Source organism: Calonectris borealis, chromosome 6, assembly GCF_964195595.1.
Source record: "Calonectris borealis chromosome 6, bCalBor7.hap1.2, whole genome shotgun sequence".
In the NCBI taxonomy this organism is placed as follows: domain Eukaryota; kingdom Metazoa; phylum Chordata; class Aves; order Procellariiformes; family Procellariidae; genus Calonectris; species Calonectris borealis.
Window position 1 is genome coordinate 33,397,056 of NC_134317.1, and position 25,574 is coordinate 33,422,629.

Genomic DNA, 25,574 nt, shown 5'->3' on the forward strand with positions numbered 1-25,574 from the left:
GGCTATCTTCAGGTATAAAATGGAGGGCTTAGGAAATTTAAAGGGCAGAGAAAACGAAAAGTATGAAGAGTCCTCCTACCACTCCAAGAAATTTTTCAGGACCTTTTTGCTATTTGATGCAATATGGATTTCTACAATACATTGTTAGGAGAATGTCATAAAACATAGATTAATCCTTTTGATGTGCCATTTAATGAAGTGTATGCTCTTTCATACCTGACATCAAAAAGACAACCACTGGAATTCTTCACGTATACATCAAATGAATTTTTGTGTTAATAGGTATAATCATCTAGGCAAAAGAATTCTGCTTTTATATCAACTGATTTACAGCTGATTTGATATAGACTGTCTAGTACTAGTGTTTACTCACTAGAGTAAAATGAAAATGTATGTGGAAGTTCTGCAGCCCCCGTCCATTCTGCTTCCCAATCCCAAATGAAAGGGAACAAGATCTCCCTTTCTGGAAGTTAGATTAAGTTTGTAATTTAAAGAATAAATGCCCAGTTATCTCTGGTACCAGTGAAGGGTAGTAACTAGAGGTGGTAGAGTATGATAAAGCTAATAAAGCATAGAATCATTGAATCATTAAGGTTGGAAAAGACCTCTAAGATCATCGAGTCCAACCGTCAACCCACCACCACCATGCCCACTACACCATGTCCCTAAGCGCCTCATCTACACAGTGTTAGTGTCGGGCTTATCCATTCGCTGCCCTGCCAACGCTAGTATTTCTGTAGCCCTGAAACATGTAAAGGAGAGAAGCTGATCCTGGACACTTGGAGAGAGCAGCATGGACTGAACTTATGTGTTCCACTGCTTCCACCCCCCTGAGCTTTTTCCATTCCCTGTGACTTCCCAAATGAGAATTGAGCATGGTTTATTGATGAGACATGAAATAGGTTGTGTCTTGTTTGTCAACATGTGGACACAGCAATTTGACTCCGTTTAAACACATCTCGTATTTGAACATTCAGTAACACTGCAGTTAGTCTTTTCCATTATTTGGCTATTCTGTTGGTATTTAAAAAGAAAGATCATTTTCCCAATCTGTTCTGTGCAGGGAGTAGCGCTGATGATTGGGAGAATGGCTATGCCTTAAAATACTTGATGGCTAGGCATTAAAAGACTTCATGGCTAGTGGTCACCATCAGACTGTTCACATCACAGACTGACAGGTCCAAAGCAAACCTTCATGATACCAAAAGCATACTGGTTTTACTGATAATCATATCTACAGTTTCTTTGAGCTCGAATGCACACTTTTAAACATGTCCAGCTTTCTTTTACTTATCAACATTTGTAGCTTTCGTTTTAATCAATGTCCTCCTCTTTAAAGGGTCCTACTTTTAGCAGTTCCAGCTTTTATGATTGTGTCTATAAAGTGAATGCAATTACTCTGAAAGCACTTAGCAAAAAACTTGTTAGGTGGTATGTTGAAAAGATGTTCAGCTTTTCATAACAGTTGATTTGCTTCTGCAGGTAACTATCATTTTTAAATAACAGTCACACCACAGGTATCTTGAGCAAGTTTTGACTTGCAGAACAAATTACTGCCTAGAAAGACCAGTACATTATCTGGCTCTGCTGTTAAAATGGTTTCATTTCACTTGAAACACCATGAACATATTGGTGTCTCAGTTCAAACAAGTTTTGCAACTTTTATGCCCTTGTACTGGTGCAGACAGTTGGGAGAACATGGAGAAACTTCCTTCCTTCGAAGACTTTGTTCCCATTGCCTTCAAGCAGTGTTTTTAACTGCTGGTTAGCTACAAGTGCAAGGTCATTAAGCTTTTAGTTTTTTGCACAACTTCATGGTGTTCCTTCATGGGGCTAAGTTATTTACCATCTGGCCACAGGCTTTGACTTCTTGCTAAGTTTGCTGCCATGGAGGTATTATTCTCTGCCATTTCTATGAGCTTCAGTATGATTTGAACAAGTGTCCCAGTAGATAGCAGTGTTGCCTAAAAGTGTTGGGAATTTGTATGAAGAAAGCTTTCTACTATATATTCCTAAAATTCACGCTATATCTTAAGACTATTCATTCAAACACAATACGGGCAAATTGCAGGATGTCTCCCAAAATATAAGCTGTAACAAGTATGGATTTCGACATTCATTCCTGCACATGTCTGCATTTTATCAACCCGTTCTTCTCTGTGCCACCCAGTCATTTAGTGCTTAGAGTCTAAAGACATTTTAGATGACCTGTGGAATTATTTTTTAAAAAATAACTGATGAGAGAGAAAGCTCTGTTTTGTTTCAGAAAAAAAATTAGAATTATGATCTCCAGTCTCTTTATAATGATTTGATGTGCAAAAGCTCTTTTTAAATTGTATTTCTTTCTCGTTTCCAGTAGTGGGCTCAGCTGAAGCAGTTCTTTAAAGCAAGACAGGGTAGTCCTACGTATTGTTTTGCAGATACACCATTTTTCTGAACTAAGCTGAAGGTTGGCGTGCATAAAGCTGCATGCAAGTGAGGAAGCACACCCACTAGTGCTGGTGTACAATTTGTTCCTCCTGTTATTCCAGGAAACATCACAAATAATTTTTTTTTTTTTTTAAGTATTGGAACGATAGTAATACATTTCTGTTTGTCACTAATTGGTAATCTGTAACTACAGCTTCAGGTCCTAAATTTAACTACTGCTTTCCCAAGGTGGTAACAGCAAGGGGGTATATGGCCAAGAAATGTCTTTTGAACCATGTAAGTAAATAAGGCAGATGATTGTTTAGTTATTGCTTGGGTATATGTTGCCCAATATTCTTAAGTCTAATTTCACCAAGTCCTCTCACCATGACAGTAAACTCTCTCTCTCTCTATGAAGTGTTGAGCTGAAAACTAATGCTAATCACAGTGTTCAAAGCTTTGAGCTAGAAGCCCATTCTTCCCATGGACCTTAGCCTGACAGGTGGCTTTGCAAGAGTTTTTAAATATACCTTTGAAGATTCAAAAATAGTTTTATACCAGAAGGCAAATTTACAGTAGCTTCTTCTGTGAAGCTTATCTTTCAATTGGCAATAAATAAGGTATGGCTCAGGGATTTTTTGATATGGTTTGGCCTATTTATTCTGTTATACTTGAATGGATTGCTTTAATATACTATTGAGATGAGCTCCCACTCTGGAAGGTCATTATATGGTAATGAATTATCATCTTTTCTTATCCCAGATACTGAAGCACAGCTTTCTCAGTCTGCAGTGCTATCAATAGGGGTCTGCAGTGAGAGGGCAACGGGGGAAGTGCTTCAGGCGAGGCGTTGTAATCTGTGAGGCACGGGCAGCCAGTGGACCTTTCCTTTTATCAGCGAGGCAGCTATCTCCTGGGAGGTTGCCACATCTTTATCACAGAGTAGACTTTAAAACATATCTTTTTCCTGTGACTTTCTACTTCTAACTTCATTGGGAAAGATGACATTTAAAGCTTCACATCATTTTCTATAATTTTGTTTGAGATATTTTTCTCCTCCTCTCCCCCCTTTTTTTATTTATTTTTTGATAAGCACTCTATATGAATATTCTCTGGGGCAAAGCAAATTTGAGAGAAAACCATGGGTTTGGTTTTTTTCTGGAAGATTTTATCATGTAACAACCATATAGAACTATAGTGACCTCTAGTTGAAAACTTTGTTTACCCCATGTTTCACTTTCTAAGTATAAATGAATATTCAGTGAATAAGTGGTCTAGCTTGAACTGAATTGAAAATTAAGGTGAAACTTGGGGAGCCAGATCCTTGGATTATGTATTGGTTGAAGTTTATCATTCTTCGATGTAGGTAAAATAGCTTTTATTCAATATGTGTCCTGAAGAAGACAATCTGTGATATTAAGAAATGCCAACTAATACATAGATAACTGAAGGTGAATTGTATGTGAATTCATCTTACACAAAACTCTTCAAACACTGGCAATAACACAATAATTCTGATAAATAAGCCGAAGAGCAATTACTGAGCAGTGAGATAGTTAGCTACCACCTGAAGGCATAATTCTGTAAGACAAATGCACATGGACTTTGACAACTGATAAGACGGCAATCTACACAGCAGAAAACTCTCCCCTCTTACCACTTTACAATAACATGACTTGTTTGATTATTATCATTTGTCTTTTGCATTATATGGAAAAAGTAGTTCTAGTGGAGGTAAAATACCTTAGAAATTACCTACCTTTTCTGTTTTATAAGTAAAAGCTCTTATAGCATACTTGTGTACAAAATCCTTTCTGTCTGAGAGATGAGCCACATCCCAGCTGATCCATAGGGCTCAATTTTCAAGGAGAAGGCCAAAGGAAATTTCTGTGGGTGATCTGCCTGATGTTATTACAAGACAGAAACTGAGCTGGCTGCAGAGGTCTCGCCAAAGCTGAAATTCGTCAGGTTTCTTCTGTTCTGAGTTAAACTACTGTATCTGATTTAGGAAATAGGCTGGAGGGAAAAAAAATCATGTTCAGCTCATTTAGATATCACCTATAAATATAGTTAATTTTATATAGGTTAAACATGGTTGTAAGATGCCAGGAAAATAGATGATGCATAAAACAGGTCTTCCAGAAAATAATTCTTCAGTAAATTGTACTTTTGCTCATAATGAACCTGTATATAAACTACACAATGAGGCAAGTCATGCCCATATTGAACTGTTGAGTAATGTGCCAAACCTGCTATTATTACTTCATTATTCTTGATTCACTTATTTCCTACATAATTCTATTGTTTGCTGCTTTAAAAATGTTATCTTCTGTATAAAAAAAGAAAAGTATTACTATGAGTATATACTGCACATAAACTGAGTTATTTGTATTGTCCTTCTGGTCTTACAGAATAACAGCAGGATCAAGTGTTAAAGACCCATAGGTGGTTCCCAGAGCCCACATTAGAGAATTGGTGTGATAAAGAGAGTCAAGTCTGTCGTCTACATTTTAACTTCTGCTTCCTCTTTGGTGGTGGTAAGTTTTAAAAAATATGAATATGAGATTTATTATCTAATCTAAGGAGGTGTGTGGACTGACATTCTCCATTTTCATTCTGTCTCATTGCATGAGAATGAATGAGATCTTAAGAAAGTGTCACTGGAGAGGGGAAAGGGCTGGTCCTTTGCAGTTATTCCGGGTAAGCTCAATGCATCCTGGTAGAGAGAAGCTTGATTTTCGTAATGTCATGTGGCTATTTATGTAACAAAGATTAAAGGCACACTTTAACAGATATTTGGTTTCTAAACTTGCTTATTAAAAGGAAACAATGGCTTTTTTTCCCAGGTGATATTTTAATATAATGGAAATCATCAGAATGAGCAATCATTTTTTGAGCAGGTGCTTAGCATCATTACCCTGTATTAGAAAATGTAAAGACATGATATATAAAAATGAATCTCTGGTGTCACATACTCTCTAGTAAATGAAAAATAATTTCACTCCTGTCAGTTGGGCTTAACCAACATTAAATTAGTGCAAATGAGGTCAGAATCAGGCCCTGAGACTATGCAATATATTGAAGAAGAGATAGTGTAGTGTATTATCTGTCATTAAATTAATTTTGTATTTCCCCGAACTACTCTTATTGGCATCAAGTACACTGAATGTATTTTAAATAAAAATACCAAATTACAAACCTGAGTACACTTCATTTGTGTAAGCCGTAAGTTAGAACTTGCTTTCACTGCTAGGAGTGGTATTAGCAAGGTATTTACATAAAGGAAAAATGATGATAGGATTACTAAAGAAAACAGTAGCAAAATATGCAGAGCTAGAAGACCTTACATTAAGGAACATATACTGAAAATCCTTGCCATATGTACATAGTTGACACATATAAAGTTTACACTTATAAATAGTTTCTTAGTCCCGCAGACTCTTAACAATCCTTGAAAGAACTCTGGTCTCAAACTACTAGCCATGCAATTAATTGTTTTTCTGTGGTAATTAGAAGCCTCAATACATTTTGCTGGTTTTTAATCAGAAACTGTTTCCAAATTAAGGATTCTTGTTTAGACTTTGTGCCTGTGCTTTGTGCTCCCCAAGAAATTAATCTTAATAGAAAACAAGTAAGTAAATGTACATGTACTCTGAAATCTATGTAGATTAGAAGTTAAGGTGCTTTTTCACGTGAAAAGCTGCACCCCAGATTAGTTTGACACATAAAAACGTTCCCCGTCACTTTCCCTGTCCAGAACTGCTTGGGCAAGATGGTGTTGATTGAACAACTTTTCTCTCAAAATGGGGTTTTGACTGTGTAGATACAAGTGCAGCCTCACACAAGGTTGCTTTTTCCTCGTACTCTTGTGACAAGGTGCTAGACCAATTGCTGTAATTAGGAGTTCAACACATTCTAATTTTGGAAAGCAAATAGCATTCTTAGTGCAAACCTTTACTTGGGAAAAAACCCCCACACTAAGCTATAATTCCCAGAAGTCCTTGAGAGAACATTTTAAAGCTGGCAGAGCAGAGATAAATGCAAAGAAAAGAAAACACTTTGAAAGCATGTTTCAAGCAAAACATTTCAAAGTGCTACCAATAAAAAGCCAATAAAGACTTCCATTACCACATCACTTCGCAATTGTAAATCTGTGCAAATACTTTTTCTTAAAAAAAACCACAAACACGCTCCTCTGAGGAGTCACCACCCAAGCAGTCCTAATAGCAGCTGTCTTGGAGTTCAAGAGTTTACGTGAAGAATTAAGGAAATCCTGCAACTGCTGACTCACTTCACACAAAGGTAATTGCAGATGACCTGAGCAAGGTCCCACCTTGAACAAAATGGGGAAAAGTCACAGAAATGGGCTGAGGCATGTTCTGTTTCCCAGTGTCACAGCTGGTGGGACAAAGTTAACTATGTCTTGGGTTTTAAGCCATCACCAAAAATTTAACCATTGGTGAAGGGAAGAAAACCCAGCAAAATATATGTATACCTCTTGCTAAACAGCGGAGAAAAGATGGTATCTGAAAATATGAGAAAGCAAGGCTAAAGAAAACCTGGAAAGCAGACGGAGGAAAGACCTTTCATTAAGGTAGATGCTCTGACTTTTGAAAAAGAAAGTTCAGGTCCCGTTTTGTCCTCAAATGGTGTGTGGCTGTCTGCAATGGCAAGATCTTCCAAGGAGATCAGTCAGCAATACAGAAACTACTAACTTGGGAAACCATAAATATTGTAAAAAGCATTGCTAGAGAGCATTTATTTTTCTTGTGTTCCCATGACTGATAGCATTATCTCCTCCAAGTCTACTTTTGCAGTTATACACCAGGACATTCAAGAATAGTAGAGAAAAAATGGCATCCTTCATACAAGATGCACTTTCAGGCTCTTCTAACTACCCGCATAGTAAGACTTCATCCAAGTTAAAATAGCATCCCATAAGTGAGGTCATATCAACCACGAAGTCATTCGTCTGTTATCTTAGAAAAATTATGGATTCAAAGGTACTAGTTCAGCTAGGATACTAATTGGGTATTTTGCAATCTGCTAAGTGGTAGTCTATAACCATCAGAAGATACAGTCTTCCTCTAAACCTGTAGGATCACAACAGTACTAATGGTTCTGGAACTTCTAAAGGGGGAAAAATGGGTGGATTCTGTAGATGAGTCTAGTTTCTGCATGCATTATCCAGAGACCATCTATCTTCAGGAAGATGTCTTTGCAAAGGCAAAATGAAGTTGGGATTTTCCAGGGCAGTCTAAAAGTGCTTGGAGATACTACTTCCATTAGCACACAAAAGCTGAAAAAATAAAAGCAGATGTCATAGGAAAATATTTCATGAATAAGATAGCTCTTTGCATTGCATAGCTGCACTTGGTGCTGCTTTCCAAATGCAAGTGTCTGCACAGGGTACCGAATGTTACAAATCTGTTTGTGTAATAACAGACTCCTCCCTCTTCAATATGCAGGGAAAGCGAGGTGCAAATCTCAGTTTTATGGATTTTATGACATTGAGTGCAACATTTCTAAAATCCCCGAGACAGATCTCAATTCCTTATTTCCCCAAGTAGAAGACACACTGCACCTAGAGTATTTATTGTGGGAGAGGTACTTAACCAATTGACATGCTGGATACTATGAAAGGACTTCAGAACTAGTGCTTGTTGGTTGTTGGTTGCTGCAGAAACAGGGAGAAACACCCTCTCAAATGGGAAAACAGGGAATGCTCAGGATGAAATCCCTTTGGACTTTTTGCCTCAAGGTGGGGTTTAGTATGATTGCTTTTAGGTGAAGGCAGCTGCATAATAAGGTAAATTTCCTCCCAGATTTAGAACTAGCTTGATGAAGAGAATTATTGATTACTGATGAAATGCTAATACCAGGCTAAATGTAATTTATTCAAGAGGTAGCTATGCCATTAGTGAACAGAAACATTACTATACCTGAAATTTACAGGAGAATATAAAAAGTAAAGCTCATGCTCAGGATGGTTTTACAAGTTATTTGAAGATAATTTTTAGTCAAAATAGTAGATGAAAATTCTGGGATTCCATTTTTAATATTGAAGTCTGTATTTGGTCAGAATATAGGGAAGAATTAGCATCGCAAACAGATCGTTTACTGATCAAACTGCCGCAGGTGTGGGGCCATGGAGAGCAGGGCCATCTGCTGAGCCCGGGGCAGGGGTTTGGGTGCACTCCCCGGGTTGGCACCAGGGAGCCCTGGGATGGAACTGGGAACCCAAGAACAGCCCCAGGACGTGAGCTGTGCGGGGGGAGTAAGTCAGCCTTGAAAGGGAGAGAAGAGCAGAAAAGCAACTGACTTGCTGTCAGTGTGTTTTTTAGGGGAAATTTGCAGGTTTTGTGAGAACCACAAAACAGTCATATGGAGCTCAAAATGGTCGAGGAACTTGAGGCAGCAAAGACAACACTTCTCTGTGGCACTAAAACTTGGCATGGAAATTTTTGCAGATGACTTTTACCTCTCTGAAAATAAAGGCTGGTAATGAAACTGTGGACATGAGCTTAATGATCCCAGTGTGAAAGGGCTCCTATAAAATGATTTCTCCTTTTGCTGGCTGCTTCTAACCAACACTTTACAAACACATAAACAATTTACAGCAACAAAGGGCTTTTTTTCCCTGACCCAAATGTAATAATTGCTTCATTTAGTTTATGGTTCTGCTTTTGGAAAAAAAAAAAATATCGATGATGATCAGAGCAGAGGACATGTGGAGCCAAAGGAGATAAGTGACAGATGGTCACTGAATGACCACGCAAAGTCATAACATCAGAGATCCTGGAAAGGACTCTGGTCCGGGGAACGAGTAGCATGGCGCAATTTCCAAAACTTAAGTAGGTACTTTTGAAACATAACTCTAACATCACTCTGAAGTATTTTTAAAACTCCTCAATATTGTGCCTGCGGGGGAAGCTATTTTTTTGTGTTGGCGGTGATTTCAGGAATGAATTTTGGCAACCTCAGCTGAGTTGCTTCACTGCACAGTACATGGTAGTGTTCATTATGATTATATCAAATACTATCCATTCTGTGCAGAATTAAATTTGATCTAATTTTGAAATGAATTCAAACTGCTTAATACCCAGGTGCGTTCTGGAACCAGATTTTTCTTGGTAATTAGTCCACCACTCCTTGATGGTTAATTTTTAAAATTTTGTACAAAACTCTTATTGCATTTTACATTACTGCTTTTCAAATGGAAAATATTTAACAGCACAATAAATGGGTCTTCTATTCTATTTTTTTTGTTAGAGGCCAAGAAACCACAACAATGGACCACAAAGATCCCCGAGCTGGCTCAGTGCTTTGCTCCTGAAGAAGCAGAATACCTTTCCAATCTCCAGGGCTGAAGCTCTGGAGAGTTTTGTGTGTTAAAAGTTTCTAATCTTTTATTCTGCTTTACTTATCCGGCAATACATATTCATGAGGAAGGTCATTATAGCAGCACCCAGTAGTGTGGCTCCAGTTTCGAGCAGTGGCACTCAACGCTTAACAGCCAAACTCACAGAAGAGCATTGCAGAACTGAACACCGAGGTAGTTAGAAGAAAGCAATTTTCTGAAACCTAATGAAACCAAAAAAGTTTTCACTTACATTATTGGGTTACCAGGGGGAAAAGAGATTTCTAACTTATTTGAGTCTGTCTTCCTACAGATTTTAAAATGCCATTTTGCCTTGAGAGTGCTCTGGCGGGGGTGCTGCATAATGTATTTTTCAGATGCGAAAGGAGTGCTGCACAGGACGAGCGAGGATGGTGGGCTGAACGTTATGGATTCAAATAGTCTGGTTGCTGAATTTCAGAGAAGAGTGGGCTGAAAAACATTGCAAGGATCAGGTTTGTTCTGCTACAGCTGGGACCTGTGACTGCTCGAGATCTTGACAACAGACTTGATGACACCAAAAAACTCTTGGTATTGTCGTGGTTTAACCCAGCAGGCAGCCAAATACCACGCAGCCACTTGCTCATTCCCCCCCTCCCTGGTGGGACAGGGAGAGAATCAGAAGGGTAAGAGTGAAAAAACACTCGTGGACTGAGATAAAGACAGTTTAATAGAACAGAAAAGGGATAATAATAATAATAATAATAGAATATACAAAATGAGTGATGCACAATGCAATCGCTCACCACCCATGCTGACCGACAACCAAGTAGCAATTGCTACTTCCTGGCTCACGCCTACCATTCATATACTGAGCATGACGTCACATGGTATGGAATACCCTGTTGGCCAGCTGGGCTGGCTGTCCTGGCTGTGCTCCCTCCTCCCAGTCTAGCTTGGTAGCAAAGGATAGTTGTCCTTGACAAGGTACTTAGCAACAACTGAAAACATCAGTGTGTTATCAACATTCTTCTCATACTAAATCCAAAACACAGCACTAGGAAGAAATTTAACTCTATCCCAGCCGAAACCAGGACAGGTATAAAACAAACTAATCACCAAGTGAGCTTGGGGTAACAATTAGATGCAGAACTGAGAATTTAGGGGAAGGTCCTGGAGTCTCCCTCAGACTGCCTGAGCTCGAAGGAGCTCTGCATGTCCTGGAGTAATCCCAAACCTGTTCACTGGTCCCAAATGTGAGCACATACAAATGCAATGTTAGGGCATCCCTCCTGCAAACTCCATTTCTCAAATACCTGAAAACCCAGCCGCCTTTGAGTACCCTGCCTCACATCAGTCTATTTCTACTTTCAGTACAGTATAAAACTATTTTTCAAGTGATTTATAGTTTCATGATAATAAAACTGTATGCAGATTACTTAAAGACTAATATATGCTAGCTAAAATGTTGCTAGCATTCAAATATGTATATTTGTTAATATTTCCCAAATTGAGCATTCAATTCAAATTGCTGCCTATATCAATGTCAACACATGTCGATGTGTATTGCACGCTCAGCAAGTTTGCAGATGACACCAAGCTGAGTGATGCGGTAGACGTGCCTGAGGGACGGGATGCCATCCAGAGGGACCTGGACAAGCTCGAGAAGTGGGCCCATGTGAACCTCATGAGGTTCAACAAGGCCAAGTGCAAGGTCCTGTACCTGGGTCGGGGCAACCCCTGGTATCAATACAGGCTGGGGGATGAAGGAAGGGAGAGGAGCCCTGCTGAGAAGGACTTGGGGGTACTGGTGGACGAGAAGCTGGACATGAGTCGGCAATGTGCGCTCGCAGCCCAGAGGCCAACCGTATCCTGGGCTGCATCAAAAGAAGCGTGGTCAGCAGGTCAAGGGAGGCGATTCTGGCCCTCTTCTCTGCTCTGGTGAGACCCCACCTGCAGTACTGTGTCCAGCTCTGGAGCCCTCAGCACAGGAAAGACATGGACCTGTTAGAGCGGGTCCGGAGGAGGGCCACAAAAATGATGAGGGTGATGGAACGCCTCTCCTATGAAGAAAGGCTGAGAGGGTTGGGGTTGTTCAGCCTGGAGAAGAGAAGGCTCTGGGGAGACCTTATTGCAGACTTTCAGTACTTAAAGGGGGCTTATAGGAAAGATGGCGGCAAACTTTTTAGCAGGGCCTGTTGCAACAGGACAAGGGGGAATGGTTTTAAACTAAAAGAGGGTAGATTTAGACTAGATGTAGGGAAGAAATTTTTTACAATGAGGGTGGTGAAACACTGGCACAGGTTGCCCAGAGAGGTGGTAGATGCCCCATTGCTGAAAACATTCAAGGTCAGGTTGGACGGGGCTCTGAGCAACCTGATCTAGTTGAAGATATCCCTGCCCACAGCAGGGGGGTTGGACTAGATGACCTTTAAAGGTCCCTTCCAACCCAAACTATTCTATGATTCTATTCTATGATATAAGTGTGCATGTGTTTGGATGAGCATGTGGCAGTAAATATAATATATAACCAACGTATTTCTATATCATGAACTGGATATTACTTTCTTATAAACTGTGTTTTGCCAGAGCATTAACACAGCAAGACAAAGTGAAGCATTCCTATCCCTCAGCTGAGTATACCCCTCTTTCTCTCTAGTCTTTGGTCGCTGACTTTATCTCCTTTTCTCTTTCATATTCTGCAGGTGTGACCTTGATTGCAACCTGCAGCATGGAGGAGGAAGGCCATTTCCACCCATTTTTATGTATTTATGCCTTGACAGGAGGAACGTGAGAGGCTGGTGCCATAATGCATTTTCTGCAGGTGACTACAGAAGGAAGTGAAAAGAAAAAAATCTCAAAGTGGCAATGAGTCCCTTATATACAGTCTGGGGCTGCTAGGGTTTAAACAGAGATCACATTCCTGCTGCCTTTCTGGCAGCTTCTGCTGACCTGGCAGCTTCTGGAGGAATTCTGCCTCTTGTCGGTACTCATCTCTCATTTTGGGACGGGGGGATAAATTCTGGGTCCTGAGTGTTTTTCGCTTTCTTTAGCATCAGCTTTTATCTTCACTGTTCTGTGGGACTGGCTGTCTCTGCACTGCAGTCAGCGTCCCCCACTTTTTTATTTCAGTGATTACAAGGTAAGATTTCATTGCATCCTTATCACCGCTGTGATCCTGGAGATGGCTTCTGTACCTTCCCTGCACTTATCTGTATTCTGCCCATGATATTGATCTGAAAAATTGTTTCTTCTCCTCTGAACGTCACCTTCCCTGCTCTTGAGTCTATGCCAAGTGACTGTGTCTGACACATCCTCTCTTGGGCTCCCTGCCTGTCCCTGGCATTGGCTGGCTCACCGCAGGGATAACTGAAGTGCATCTGGAGGTCTCGCACCAGCACCATGGAGCCGTGTCCATGCTGCAAACCCCACGCTTGTCCCTGGCAAACTTTGGGCTGCAAAACTCAGAGCCACCCCTGCATGTACCCCCGGCAGGGCTGCCAGGCCTGGGGAGCTCCTTCAGGTCCAGCTGGCCCCACACTGGTGTGATGCAGAGGGTGATTTTACATAATTGCTCATTCCTGCTATTTGCAGCACTTTTGTAGCCAGAAAATGGCCTTCTCTTTCCAGTGGTTTTAAAATGGCAACTTAGTTTCAGGTTTTTTTGAAGGAAGAAGTGATTTTCCACAGCTGAGATAGCTTTTATCAGAATATTCTTAATATTAAACAAAGATGCCATTCAATGAGTTAAAACCACCACTCTCTAGAGACTATTAAAAATTCAGTAACCTTGGCAACAAAATAAAAAGCAATACTGGTTTAGTTGTTTGAAATGAGGAACATACACCCTTACGTGTATGAACATATTGTTTACAGATTGGTTTGAGTTGTTTTTATTTTCATAGTCATATGGCTCAATCCTACATTTCCTCCTCTTACTTCCTTAAACATTCCGGTATTAGAAAATACCATTTTTTCTTCATATAAAACCTGTCCTACATCACAGAACATAGTCTGATCAGGAAAAAACCAATCTTCTCTCTGAAACAGAACCAGAAAGTGTCCAGAAAGTGGTGCAGGAGTCTATAGACACTCTTTGTCTACTGACTATAAACAGAAAATAAAAATATGCACTCAGGTAATTTTTCAAGGCAAACTGAGTAGTCACTCATGATTATTTTCATATCAAATCTTTTAGAGAGTGTATAAATTTGCTCTGTTCCAGTTGGTGCTTTTCAGAAGTCTAGATTTGCATTTAAAAAGGCTAAAAAGTGTATGAAGAGGTAGGCTGTATGTATTCCAGGTTAGGAATCAAGAACAGAAATATTCCCTTCAAGGCTGAAGTCTGGTATAACTCCAGACTGAGCTGTGTGTTAGGAGACAAGTTGGTAAGTTTGAGCAGTGCTCCTAAACATGGAAATGTCTGGGAATAGCAGGAAAAGACTGGATGGCCATGTGCCCCACCGCCCAGCATCACAGAGGTCGCTGGTGCTCTGCACCTCTGCAGGGCTTTGCAATTGAAAATTGTTCTTATATTTGGCTGCCTGAGTTTTTGTGTGTGCATTTGCTTTTGCAAATTATACCAAAGTATTTCCCTCATTCATTTAAGGGGCTTGAAGCAGTAAGTTCAGGCCATCTAACAGCAAACTGCAAAAAGTGCTGTATGGGTTTTTTTTTTTAAGTTTGTGAAATAATTTGTTTCCCCAAGCTAGTGATAATATGGATTTGGAGCATAGCTTTCCCAGATTTATTTAATAAAAGGTTACCATTTTTCTTCTAGCAGAAGCAAGCAGACAAAAGGAAGCTATTCTCCTCTATACAATAGAAGGTAGGATTATAGAATAAACGCAAGGGAGATAAGAAAGGTGAATCAATTTAAATGACCTTTATTCAAGCTTCATTGAAACAAATGAATAAGAGGATTTATCCCCCAGAAAATAAAGCGGAAATAAGAAAATAATGACTAAATAGCAAACTAAAGGAAAAATTCTAATTATATTGAAAGAGATTTCCAGGGTTTCTTAGTTTAAAATTAAAAATAACTAAGAGTATGTTAAAACATGTATAAAATAAAGCTGAGCAAACCTAATAAAACCACTTGGGTAGCTAAGCTGGGAGCAGGATATAGTGCAGTGCTTGCAGCTGAGAAATGGCTTTGCCTGTTTGCACCATTAACCTTCTAAAATTTAGTCCTCCTACCTTATGGATCAACTGTTTTAGAGATTAATTGGCTCTCTAATCCTGTGAAATCCTGTTTTCATATTTCTCACATAGGACAGGACCCTAAATATTCCATTGCGGAGCTCGGCAAAAAAGCAAATAAGTGGGGTTTTAATGGAGTCACAAACAATAGGCATGGGGATCAAGGCTCAGAGTGTCGGGTAAACCTTATCATTGTGCATGGGATCCTCAGCCTGACATTTCATTGCCTGGTTGTGCAAAGCAGAGCATCCTTGAGGCAAGTTTCAAGTGTACAAATACTTGCTCCCCAGCCCAGGTGGGGAGCCTGCAGTGCGCGCCTGGGCACACCAACGCCCCTTGCAGCTCCTGGGCACGTGCCCGGAGCCTTTGCTGCTTGCAGCCAGCTGAACACTGCTTCTAAGCACGCTGAACATCATCTGCCTTGCAACGATGGGCAGAATTTGATGCGTTTTTTTCCAAAAGTATTTTTTTCATATGTTTAAAAAAATCCCTTTAATTTAATAAACTGCATATGCAGTTCTTCCGGTGCCTTTTTTTTGTTTGTTTAGCTTAAAACTTACATCTTTGCCTCTTTTTGATATGGCAATCAACCAACTAAAACCATTAATTACATGGTGATAAATTTCTGCCAGTGCACTGATCCTAGGGTAATAGATTTAAGCAAAGTGATGGAATTTGGCAGCTTTCCTTTCCTAGCAAGATTGTCAGTTTCTCCTAAATCCATCGATCCAGTGAGACAGTAATTAGTTAATTTAATGAGAAACAAAGGATTTTAGCCTGCAGAATTTATAGTACTAACAAGACAGATTATTATTGGAAGCTATTTCCAATAAAAATACTTCAATCAGCCGACAAGAATATTGCCCCTTGATTAAAAAAATGGAGCATCGTTTATCGTTATCACCACAGGGTTAGGCTAATGCTAGAAAATATCCTACGCTTACATTGGTGTTGGCTATAGTTACAGAGTGCCTGTTTTGTTTTAAGAGCATTAATATGAATCACCTTTGTGAACATCTTTGTAGCATGCAACCAGTGTATGGATGGCTTTGGTTCTTCTCGTTAATTATTGAAGTATTGGTTTCATCTGAAGGGTTCAGCACAAGCTGAACGTACAGGAAAACTATGTTGAACTTGCATGATGCTGGAGACTGTCTTTGCCATACGTCTAAGCACAATTATTTGTTCTGAAGAGACATCCTAAGCCTGGCATTTAATTTAACTCTACAGAGATGTAACAACTCTGCTGGTAGCAGAAACAAGCAAAGAAACAAGAACTGCTCATCAGAGGAGCAGACCAAATAAAGCCAACCAGAAGCCAACTAAATGAAAAAGGCAGCCCATGAGCCTCTGTTCATTCACTTGTGCTGTGCAGGGGCAGGTATAAAAGCATCTGAGACAGACAGACAGACACATACCGCTCACCCCCTGGCCCAGATTTTGACTGTGCAAGGGACGTCTGGTAAGCAAACATACTCTGCGGAGAAGTGTCTCCTGGCAGTAGCCAAGAGGTATAAGGCTGTCTCCACACTGTTTGAATTATTGGAGTCACTCATACCGAGTGACTCTGGTCTTTGCTTTTGCAGACTGTGCTTGCAGCACGTTTTAACCACGAGCTGTGAGCAAAGATGCTATGGCAAGGGGTAATATTGCTCTTCTCTGGAATTGTCTCTAATTCTGGCTTTCACCACAAATTTCACAGCTCCTTCTGCGGGTGATACTGCTTATTCTCCAGCACCCGTTTTGCAAATAGTCGGAACACTTCAGATGGCTTTAAGGAAGAAATGTGAAGATGAGAGATATTTTGTGGCAAAACTTTTCTTATAATATAAATATGTAGAGGGGCACGAACTACCTGAGGTGTTTATTTAAAAGCATCTTCAATTTACAGCCAGCTCCAGAATCACTGCATAATATCCCCATCATACAAGTAGTAAGTCAGTTTACACATAAATATAACAAGTTTGTCTCTTGTATTTCTCTTTGCTTACATAAAATAGACATTTGAGTATAAAAATATTGTGATTAATTTGGGGAATTAGTTGGCTGAGTATTTAAACAATTCCCCTACCAGAAAAATAAGAACTGTTTAACTAAAAGAAGAGTCAATGTCTTCTCTAAGGATGCTCTAAAAGATTATTTAAATCTTATAAATATTTAAAGGCCTGCGCAGAAGCTAATGGATTTTTAAGGAAAAACAAAACAACAATGTGTTTATGAGAAACAGCATCTTATCTTCTACTAAACCAATTAAATAGAAAAGTAAATCCTATGTTGTGACTGTGTTTTGAAAATTACCTCCGTTGAACTAGATTGTATCTCTGCTGAGATACAGTTGGGATTTTGTTGAAAATAACGTGGACATATTTCAGCTTAAACAGGTAAAGCTGCTGCTATAGGAGCATCGCACGGCCTTAAAGAACCAATGCAAAGATGTGTGTTTCTCATCCTTCCCTTTCTTTGCTACAAATAAAAGGCCCTGGTCAGTATCTGATTCCTATGCTCATTTTAAATTGTGATTTGCCTGAAGACAAGACCTTCATGGTCTAAAAGAGCGGGCATGATGTTTCTGAGGGGGTTAAAAAAGAAATTTAAATCTCATTAACTTTGTTACTGAAACTACTCAGTGCAATCATTTCTTTCTTCCTGACGCTGGTGACTGAGTGCGTGCTTAAGCGCATGTTTACACAAATACTTGTGCATTTGAAGGTGAGCACATACTCAAGCGTGTGGGGTGGTGTTTGGTTAGATAGGTCCTCACACGGTGTATCTTGGCCACTTGTGAGGAAAGCTCCCCCATTTCTACAAAATCTCAGCTTTCACAGAAACAAAATGAACCCAAACACCTTCCACTTTTATGCTTTTTGGGTAAACAAACACCTATTTCATTATGGCTCTGTGTGATAAAAGCGCATTTTCCACTTGGTAATTAAGCTTGATCACGAAGACAAAAACATCATTTGCACATATTTTGAAGACAAAATAGTAGTCAGATTTCATTTACTTCAATACAAAACTGGTGTGCACCATGCCAACTGAGAGGAGAAAAAAGTCCTTGTTACCGTAACCCTTGAACCTGTAGAATGTTTAAGGTGATGCGAGTGGTGTGGTTTTTTGTGTTTGTTTTTTTTTTTTTTTAATGCTCTGCTTTATTCTCACTGAACGAGTTGACAAATGTTAAGATGAAGCCTCAGCTGAAGGAGATTCTGCAGAAATACTGTCCCCCTAGCAACACCGTTACTATGCACAAGGAGTACATAAAACCTTATTCCCCTAAAAGACTGCATTTGAGAAGGAAATAAAATGTATTTTATTTTTAAATAAAGATAAGGTGCTTGCAAATGTTTCACGTACCTCTAAATATACTGTAAGCACAATTTGAATAGAAGCAGGATTCATAATATGAACTCAGAATAAAGACTGCGGTATGGAAGCAGATAACTAGTGGAACCACAGATACAGATCTTTTCTGTGAAAAGCGTGTTTCCACCATTATGCGTTGGGAGAAACAGAGCATTTGATTTTGATTCCAGAGAAATAGAAGTAAAGAGGACAATAGCAGCCACAAAGGGTAGCTGCTATAATAATAGGAGAGGGCATGTGAATGGGAAAGGCTTGTGGCAGCCTGGTTATCGCCTAGAAGAGGCCTAGACCCTGCAAAAAGAGATGGTTCACAAAAGACAGTCCTGCAAGAAAGCAAAGTGAATAGGAGAGCAAAATGAATCTTTTCAGTGGCTGGATGAAGGATGCGCTCAGAATAATGTAACTCTAGAAATAAATCCTCTTTCACCTCTCTCAGAAGTTTACTTAGGAACCACAGCTTACAGCGTATTAATGATCGCAGTGAGTTAGTGTTGGTGCAGTTTACAATTGACTAGCAAGAAGCATCCAGCATTTAAAAAAATTCTGCTGTATCCTCCAAACTGTTGCTAAGGAAGAATCGTATCACCAGGAATCTCTAAGCAAATTCTTTGAATACGTTGCTTCTAGTGATTGTATATCTTCCCTTTATCGACCAAAGTGTTTGTGAATTGCTGTACGCTGCAGTGCACGTCTGTCACCTTGCTTATAAAAACAGCTTCAGTAAGATGCATAGGGTTATATCCTTATACATCTGGTCACCAGAAACAAAGGGTTTCTTTCTGTTCCAGCAGCACAAATGCACACAAAAAGCAGACTGGACTGCTGAGAACATAACTATGGGTCTCCCATGCTGTGAAAACTCGGCTGATATCCTGGGAAGAGGGACCCAAGCTCTGCCGCGCTCACAGGCTCTCGGGCGCCCCGTTGCCATGAAGCTGGCAGGGCTCTGGCACTGACCGGCGGTGCACAGCGGGTTGTTTTGATACTCAGAAATGGCCATTTTGCACCCTTGCCCCCCGAGGAAGCAGGGGTCCAAGTCCAAAATAGCTGTACTGTACGACCCCGGCACTGCGGTGCCTGCTGCTGCCACTCCCCGCCGGGGACACGTACCCGACAGGCTCACCAGCTTCTGCCGCGTCCCGGCAGCTCAGCCCCACTGCAGAGCGACAGAAGGCAGACGAACGAGCCTTAGGGAAAATGGTTTTTTCCCCTCTAAAAAACATTTCCAGCAATAACCTCTCTGTAGCCTGTTTTACTTTCCCAGCTGAGCAGACCCAGTGCAGGTGCAACCCAATGGAATTCTTTTGATTTTGTACACCCACGTTCACGATGAGTCGCTCTAAAACGGCATTGTTCGCGCTTGCGACAGAGGTTACCAATTATACGGCGTGTCTTACATGGTGACTGTTTACAAGAAAATTACATTGTTTATATATTTTTGCTGCAGTTAACAAATTATCTTAAATGTCAAGTTGCTTGATACAGAAATAAGGGAGTTTACTGTATGCTTTAAAGCACTACAATTGTTGCTAAATTGCATTCAGTACAGAATTATAGACATTTAAACATCATTCGGAAGGAAAATACTTTCCCAAGGGATTCATCTGACATCATAACTATGAAAGTGAAGGCTTAGCAATTTATAAATGTCAGCAGAACAAAACCACCCCAACTTCTGAGCACGATTAGTCACGTGCAGTTAACGGTTTAACTAACAGTTGCACTGTACTGCTATTGATTTCTTATTGCTTTCCTGAAATTAATTTGATAGCTGTTCATTTATCACTAATGGTGCTGTGAGCCTTTAGAGGTGCTTGGGAGTATGGAGTATCAGCTCACGGACTGGACCCAGCGGTTTGTGGCCTAATGATGAAAAGTGAGCCACATCTGTCATTCTGCATGTAAGAGCCATCCATAACTGTCATCCTTGTCCTCACTGCTGTCTTCTCTGTCACCCTGGCAGCACATTTTATCAGCGAGGGCCATTAGGCACTTAAAAAATCAGTGTTTTCTGTTTTCATACAGAGGTGCTGCCAGTCAGGAGGGGCTGTGGCTGGCTTGCAGGCGCAGTTCGGGGCAGCGATGAGCCGGCAGCCGTGCCAGCACCCGCTCCTCTGCTCAGCCACTGCTGGGTGGCAGGAGCATCAGCGCAGCAAGTCCATCTCTCTCAGCTCCACAGGCAGGTTGGTGAATCCCAACAGCTTCAGATAACACCCACCACCTCAGGAGTTTGTTGGTGGTACGCTTGTCTCACACTGACCAGCGCCTTTTCTCCTCAAGGCTGACTCACTGCCTGGGAAGATTTTCGGATCCATCTGGAAACCTGCCATACCACGGGGCTGTATGTACTGCTGCCACTTCCCCTCGCTCTCCTAGTAGTCTTCCCTAAGCAATCCAGCTCTGGTGAGCAGAAGTGCCACATTTCAACACCCTTGTTTTCCTCCTGGAGTTCCCTTGGCTCACATAATGTACATGAGAAGTTACGGCCTCCTGGTCTGCTCACGATCCCCACGCAGTACCCAAACCTGAGTGCATCGTGGTGAACTGCCCTTTGTGTCCAACCGCTGCTTATTTGGGAAGGTGCCGCCAGGACTTCACTTTGGATCAAAGGTTTGGGTAAAGGAACCCAGTTTTTCAGGATCAGAAGGACAGAATATCCCTCCAATGAGATCTGCAGTTTGCCTTTGTTGATCTGGCCAAGCTCCGGAGGAGAAGCGGTCCACCAGCACGGCTATTCACAACGGGAGCGACTGGGCCGCAGCTTCTCAGCAGACCTCCATCGCAGGTCAAAGGCAAAAGGCCAGAACACCATGCCTGACACTTTGCTTCCTGACACTGCGGTGCTGTATTTCAGCAGATTGGGAGTATGGTCTGTTCCACAAGGTAACGTTGTGTCAGTACGTGGTCCTTCTGATACAAATCCTTGTTTTTTCTGGAGTTACAATGGTAAATCATAAACATTTGCTCTGGTCTTAGTAACGAGTATCAGTCCAAAATTTCAGAAGTGCCTCATTAGTGCTCTTGTCTGTATTCACCCTATTTAAACGGAGTAGTGAACAGGGGATGGACAATTCACACAAAATTGCACAAGCAAACCATAACCCATCACTGTATCATACTTTGTACTTTCCAAGCCAATAGTGTCTTTCTGTACCTATCCCGCAGCAGCTCCCCAGTCAGTGCAGAGGGAGCTTTACTATTAATTATGATGATAATGTAGTATGATTTGCATTTGCTTCATACATATTACATATTTCACATGGATAATAAGGGAAACAGTATAAATACCCAAAAAAAAGGCATAATGGGTTATAATACCTAGACAGGTATTCCAGAAAGAGAAAGAAAAACATAATTGTTGAGAAGTATTTTGGGGAAATCTGAAGCAAACAGAATCTTAACAAATCTGACTGTGGAAACAGGAATTAGAACAGCCCCAAGAAGAGTGTTGTTTCCATGTATTTTCTCCCAACTAACTTGCATTTTAGAAGATGAACATTCTATGCAGGCTGACATTAAAAATGAGATTAAATAAAAAGAAGAGAAAGGAGAAAGGAGGAAGAATGTTCAAAATGAGGAAAAGGTGAAAGAAATACATGCATTAAAAATGCTAAATTGGCACTGAAGTAACAGTGACAGGAGTATGATAGCTAAATTGAAGGATTTTTTTTCCCAACAACAGAATCAGTTCAAGCATGTTTCACTGTGTCTTCTTATTTACATTAAAATGTATTTGATCATTACAGGCTAGGAAAAATGACAGCAACAATTTTTCTTCAGCTAGCGGGACAGTCAGTGCTTATGAAGGAAGATTGGTCTATAGCAACCCAAAGTCCCCAAACAGCTGATGCCAACTTGCTGGTCCCAGTCAAGTCCTGCACTCTATGTGCCTTTTCTACAAAGTGAAGATTGTATCTGTTATAGTTGTGATGAGTAATTAGCTCATAACTTCAAAGGGCTTAAATAACAGAAGTGCCACGTCAGGGATACATACTGTTTCTATGGAGGAAGGAGAAGTCTCATGCTTCAAAGTCTTTAAAACAGGAACCCCACCATTTTAAAGCATTAGGGTAAGGAAGGCTGCTGTTTTCTAGCTTCTCTTTGAGCTTTTTATATGGGATACCATCTCATATATCAGATAGCATTTCATTATCTTTCATGGTAATGCTCGAGTCATATATCATATTTTCTAATAAATCTTAGATTTGCCAGCCTAGCAGAGTATCAATAACATTACCTTCCAAAATACTGCTTTCAGCATTGGATACACAGGGCTACATCTTTCACATGGGGTTTTCTTGCAGTTTATCAAAATGAAACATGACATCCACTGTAAATGATATTCCCATTTAGTGCTTAATGATACATCTGCTTCCCATCATTCACAAATTCTTATGGTTTGCTAAACAGATATTTTGTTTAGTGACAACCTGTATGCCAAACTGAAGGTTTCAGCCTATCAGCAATGGAAGCTGCTGTAATTATGGGTTGGGTCTACAAGCTAAAATGGCTTAGTTATCACAATAGAAAAAAGAGTTTACAAATACTGGATTTAACACTGCACTGACTTCTGGAAAAAAGATCAGTTTTAAAATTCGAAGTGCCATCAAGTACTGTTATTGCTTTCTACTTAAAAGGGGAAAAATGGTGCTCTATCAACAGTATCTTGACCCAGAAGCTACCACTATTGGGATGGGAAATGTAAGAAAGAACATAATAATATCTTTTTGTTAGCTTCTGGTGTACTTGATAAGCCATGTGGACACATTCAGAATTTCATGGGACTCAGGGACAAAAGAGCATAGAAAAGCATATTCCGCCAGTCGCCCAAACCTGTGTCCTATTTAGCAGTCTCTAGGCTGGGTAGCACCCTCTACTGTTCAATATGCAACTCAACAGGGTTAAGTACCGGAGATTTCGTTTCCAAGTGTTTTTTGATGGCAGAACATGCAAATTACAGTAGACCTACAGCAAAGTAATTTTTGAAAGTTAAGCCATGAAAAAAAAGGCCAAATGCAGTTTATTCATTTCTGTCTAAATTAACTTTATATTTTCTTCTTTTTTTTTTTTTCTCTCTTAGACTCTAGGCTTTTCTAAAGAAATTTTCTGAATTTTGGCAGAATCAGTGGGAGTCTCAGTGGTGTAAATTTGCTCTTAACTCCACCGAGGCAATAATCTTGAAGGAATTAAGTGTACATGCTTTTGTTGTCATGCATACTTAGTAAAAAAAACACAGTTAGCTTGTGGTTGTCCTGACTGTACATCCAAGACACATCGCTTATCTTGTTATGCCTCATATAAGTGGCTGTTGTATTGCTTTCAAAATAATTCATGGAAATTTTGATTCTATTTACACTAAGCTGACTCTCTGAAAAAGTGAGACCTAAACTTGTGAAAGTGAAGAAAAAGAATAATTATTTTTCCTGATTTCCGTTATTTTCTAAGGCAATCAAATCCTTGTTTGATCAAATAAAAAAGAATAGTACATAGGTCCATCTTTAAAATATGCTTTTCACACACTATACATATAACACAGCTTTACATCATGATAAATAGGATGATTTCTATAAACTGACAATACGAGATTTCTATATAATTAGTATAAATTGTTAGCATAGCTAAATGATGATTTCAAAAAGAATCTCAATGGTAGAAGTTCATGCCCTGACCTAAAATGGACTAAGTCTCATGGCCATGGTTACTTTGATCAGCCGTAGATTAAAAAGCCAAGCTGTATCTGATCCAGTTTCGGCATCAAGCCACTAAATCTGCTCAGTCTGAGTTTAAAAGATCAGCAATTAGAAGCCTTTTTTTAATGTTCATTTCAGAACCATCTGTCCTCATCCTGAGCTTGTCCCCGGAGATCACATGTCCATAATTTCGGGACAGAGCTCAAGGAAAGTTGCCCCTTCCCTGACAAACGTTTCTTCCCTGACAAAAGTCTGCAAACCACAAATAACCCAAAGTTAATTTCCATTTCCATTTTTAGCATCAAACCTCCTGCAGCCAGGCCTCACTTGATATCACTAATTTTAGAGCTGCTTCACATAGTAGCAAATTATCCATGCCATTATTCACTTACCTTTATTAAAAAGTTATGATTTGATATCCCCAAAGTGGCTGTAGATGATTATAATGATTTTAGGGTCAGGAATGGACGTGGTCAATACTGTAACCATGTCTGAGGCCCCTTGGTCTACTCCAACAACGACGACAATTTATTTACAGACAACGGGCATCTACAACTCCAGAAAAGAAGATGTACTAAGGGAAACGAATGTGTGCAGAGGGAGAAATCTCCATTTTTATCTCTGGAGAGAAGTTCTCCCAAGCTTTCGACCAGGCTGGTGTGGGGGGGGTGGCCATTGCCTCCTTTCTCCATTCCACACACGCTGAAGCTCAAACTCGGGAGCAGATGGCTCTCTGGCCGTCACTCAGAAACCTCACCCGCGCACTTCTCTTGCAATGCATTGAGCTGTTAGAGGTTGAACATAATCCCGAGCGTCCCAGGGATGTGGCCTTGTCAAAATAAAGTTGACCTCTAAATGACACTCCAAATACTAAGACATCTGAGGTGCTACTGAGAGAAGGCAGAAAGCTGACTTAATGTGAGCCTTTCACCTGAGTTTCAAGCCTTTGCCATGCTCACATCAGGTTAAAGGAAGAATAAGAGGCAAATCATTTTTTTTTATCTCACCTGTCACTCAGTATATTTCCTCCTAAGTAAGTTGATAGCTCAAGAGATACGCCCCAGGTACCATTTTTTGGCACCTGTGCCAAAGGAGAAAGTGGCAATCCATTATTCTGTAAGGTAGTTCAATATTTAACAAGAAATTTATTTAAAAAAAAAAAAACAAACCCTTTTCTAAGTGAAAACTCTAGTCATTTGAGAAGAACATATCTAAGCCCTTACCTAAAGTCTCGTGATGCAAACTTCTCTTTCTGCCACGATGAGTCCTTTTTTCTTGATGGTCACAGGAAGACTGGGGGATGAGGCGGTTGTGGTGAGTGCAGCCATTTCTATACATCCCATCCTAGACTTGGGGCTGAAAGCTGGTTCCTGTCCTCCCTCCTGCCTGGGCCACCAAAATAATGCTCATTTCCTTGTGTTGCTGCTGCCTTTGTCTCCACCGTAACACCGATGCTTTGCCGAGGGACTTGTCTGTCACCTGAACATCATCCCTCAGCCCCTGGCTCCTGCCACCGCTCCAGCCCCATTGCTGTGTGCCAGGGCACAGGGATGCTGCTTGGAGCTGTACCA

The 25,574-nt window shown here is 40.4% G+C and overlaps 1 long non-coding RNA gene across 1 annotated transcript; it reads left to right on the forward strand.

Annotated features, from left to right (window-relative positions):
• Positions 1-4,801: 4,801 nt before the first annotated feature.
• LOC142083938 (uncharacterized) lies at positions 4,802-25,574 on the forward strand. Its single transcript, XR_012674190.1, has 4 exons — positions 4,802-4,946; positions 12,454-12,572; positions 20,594-21,196; positions 24,542-25,574. It is a non-coding gene; the product is annotated as an uncharacterized LOC142083938 (long non-coding RNA).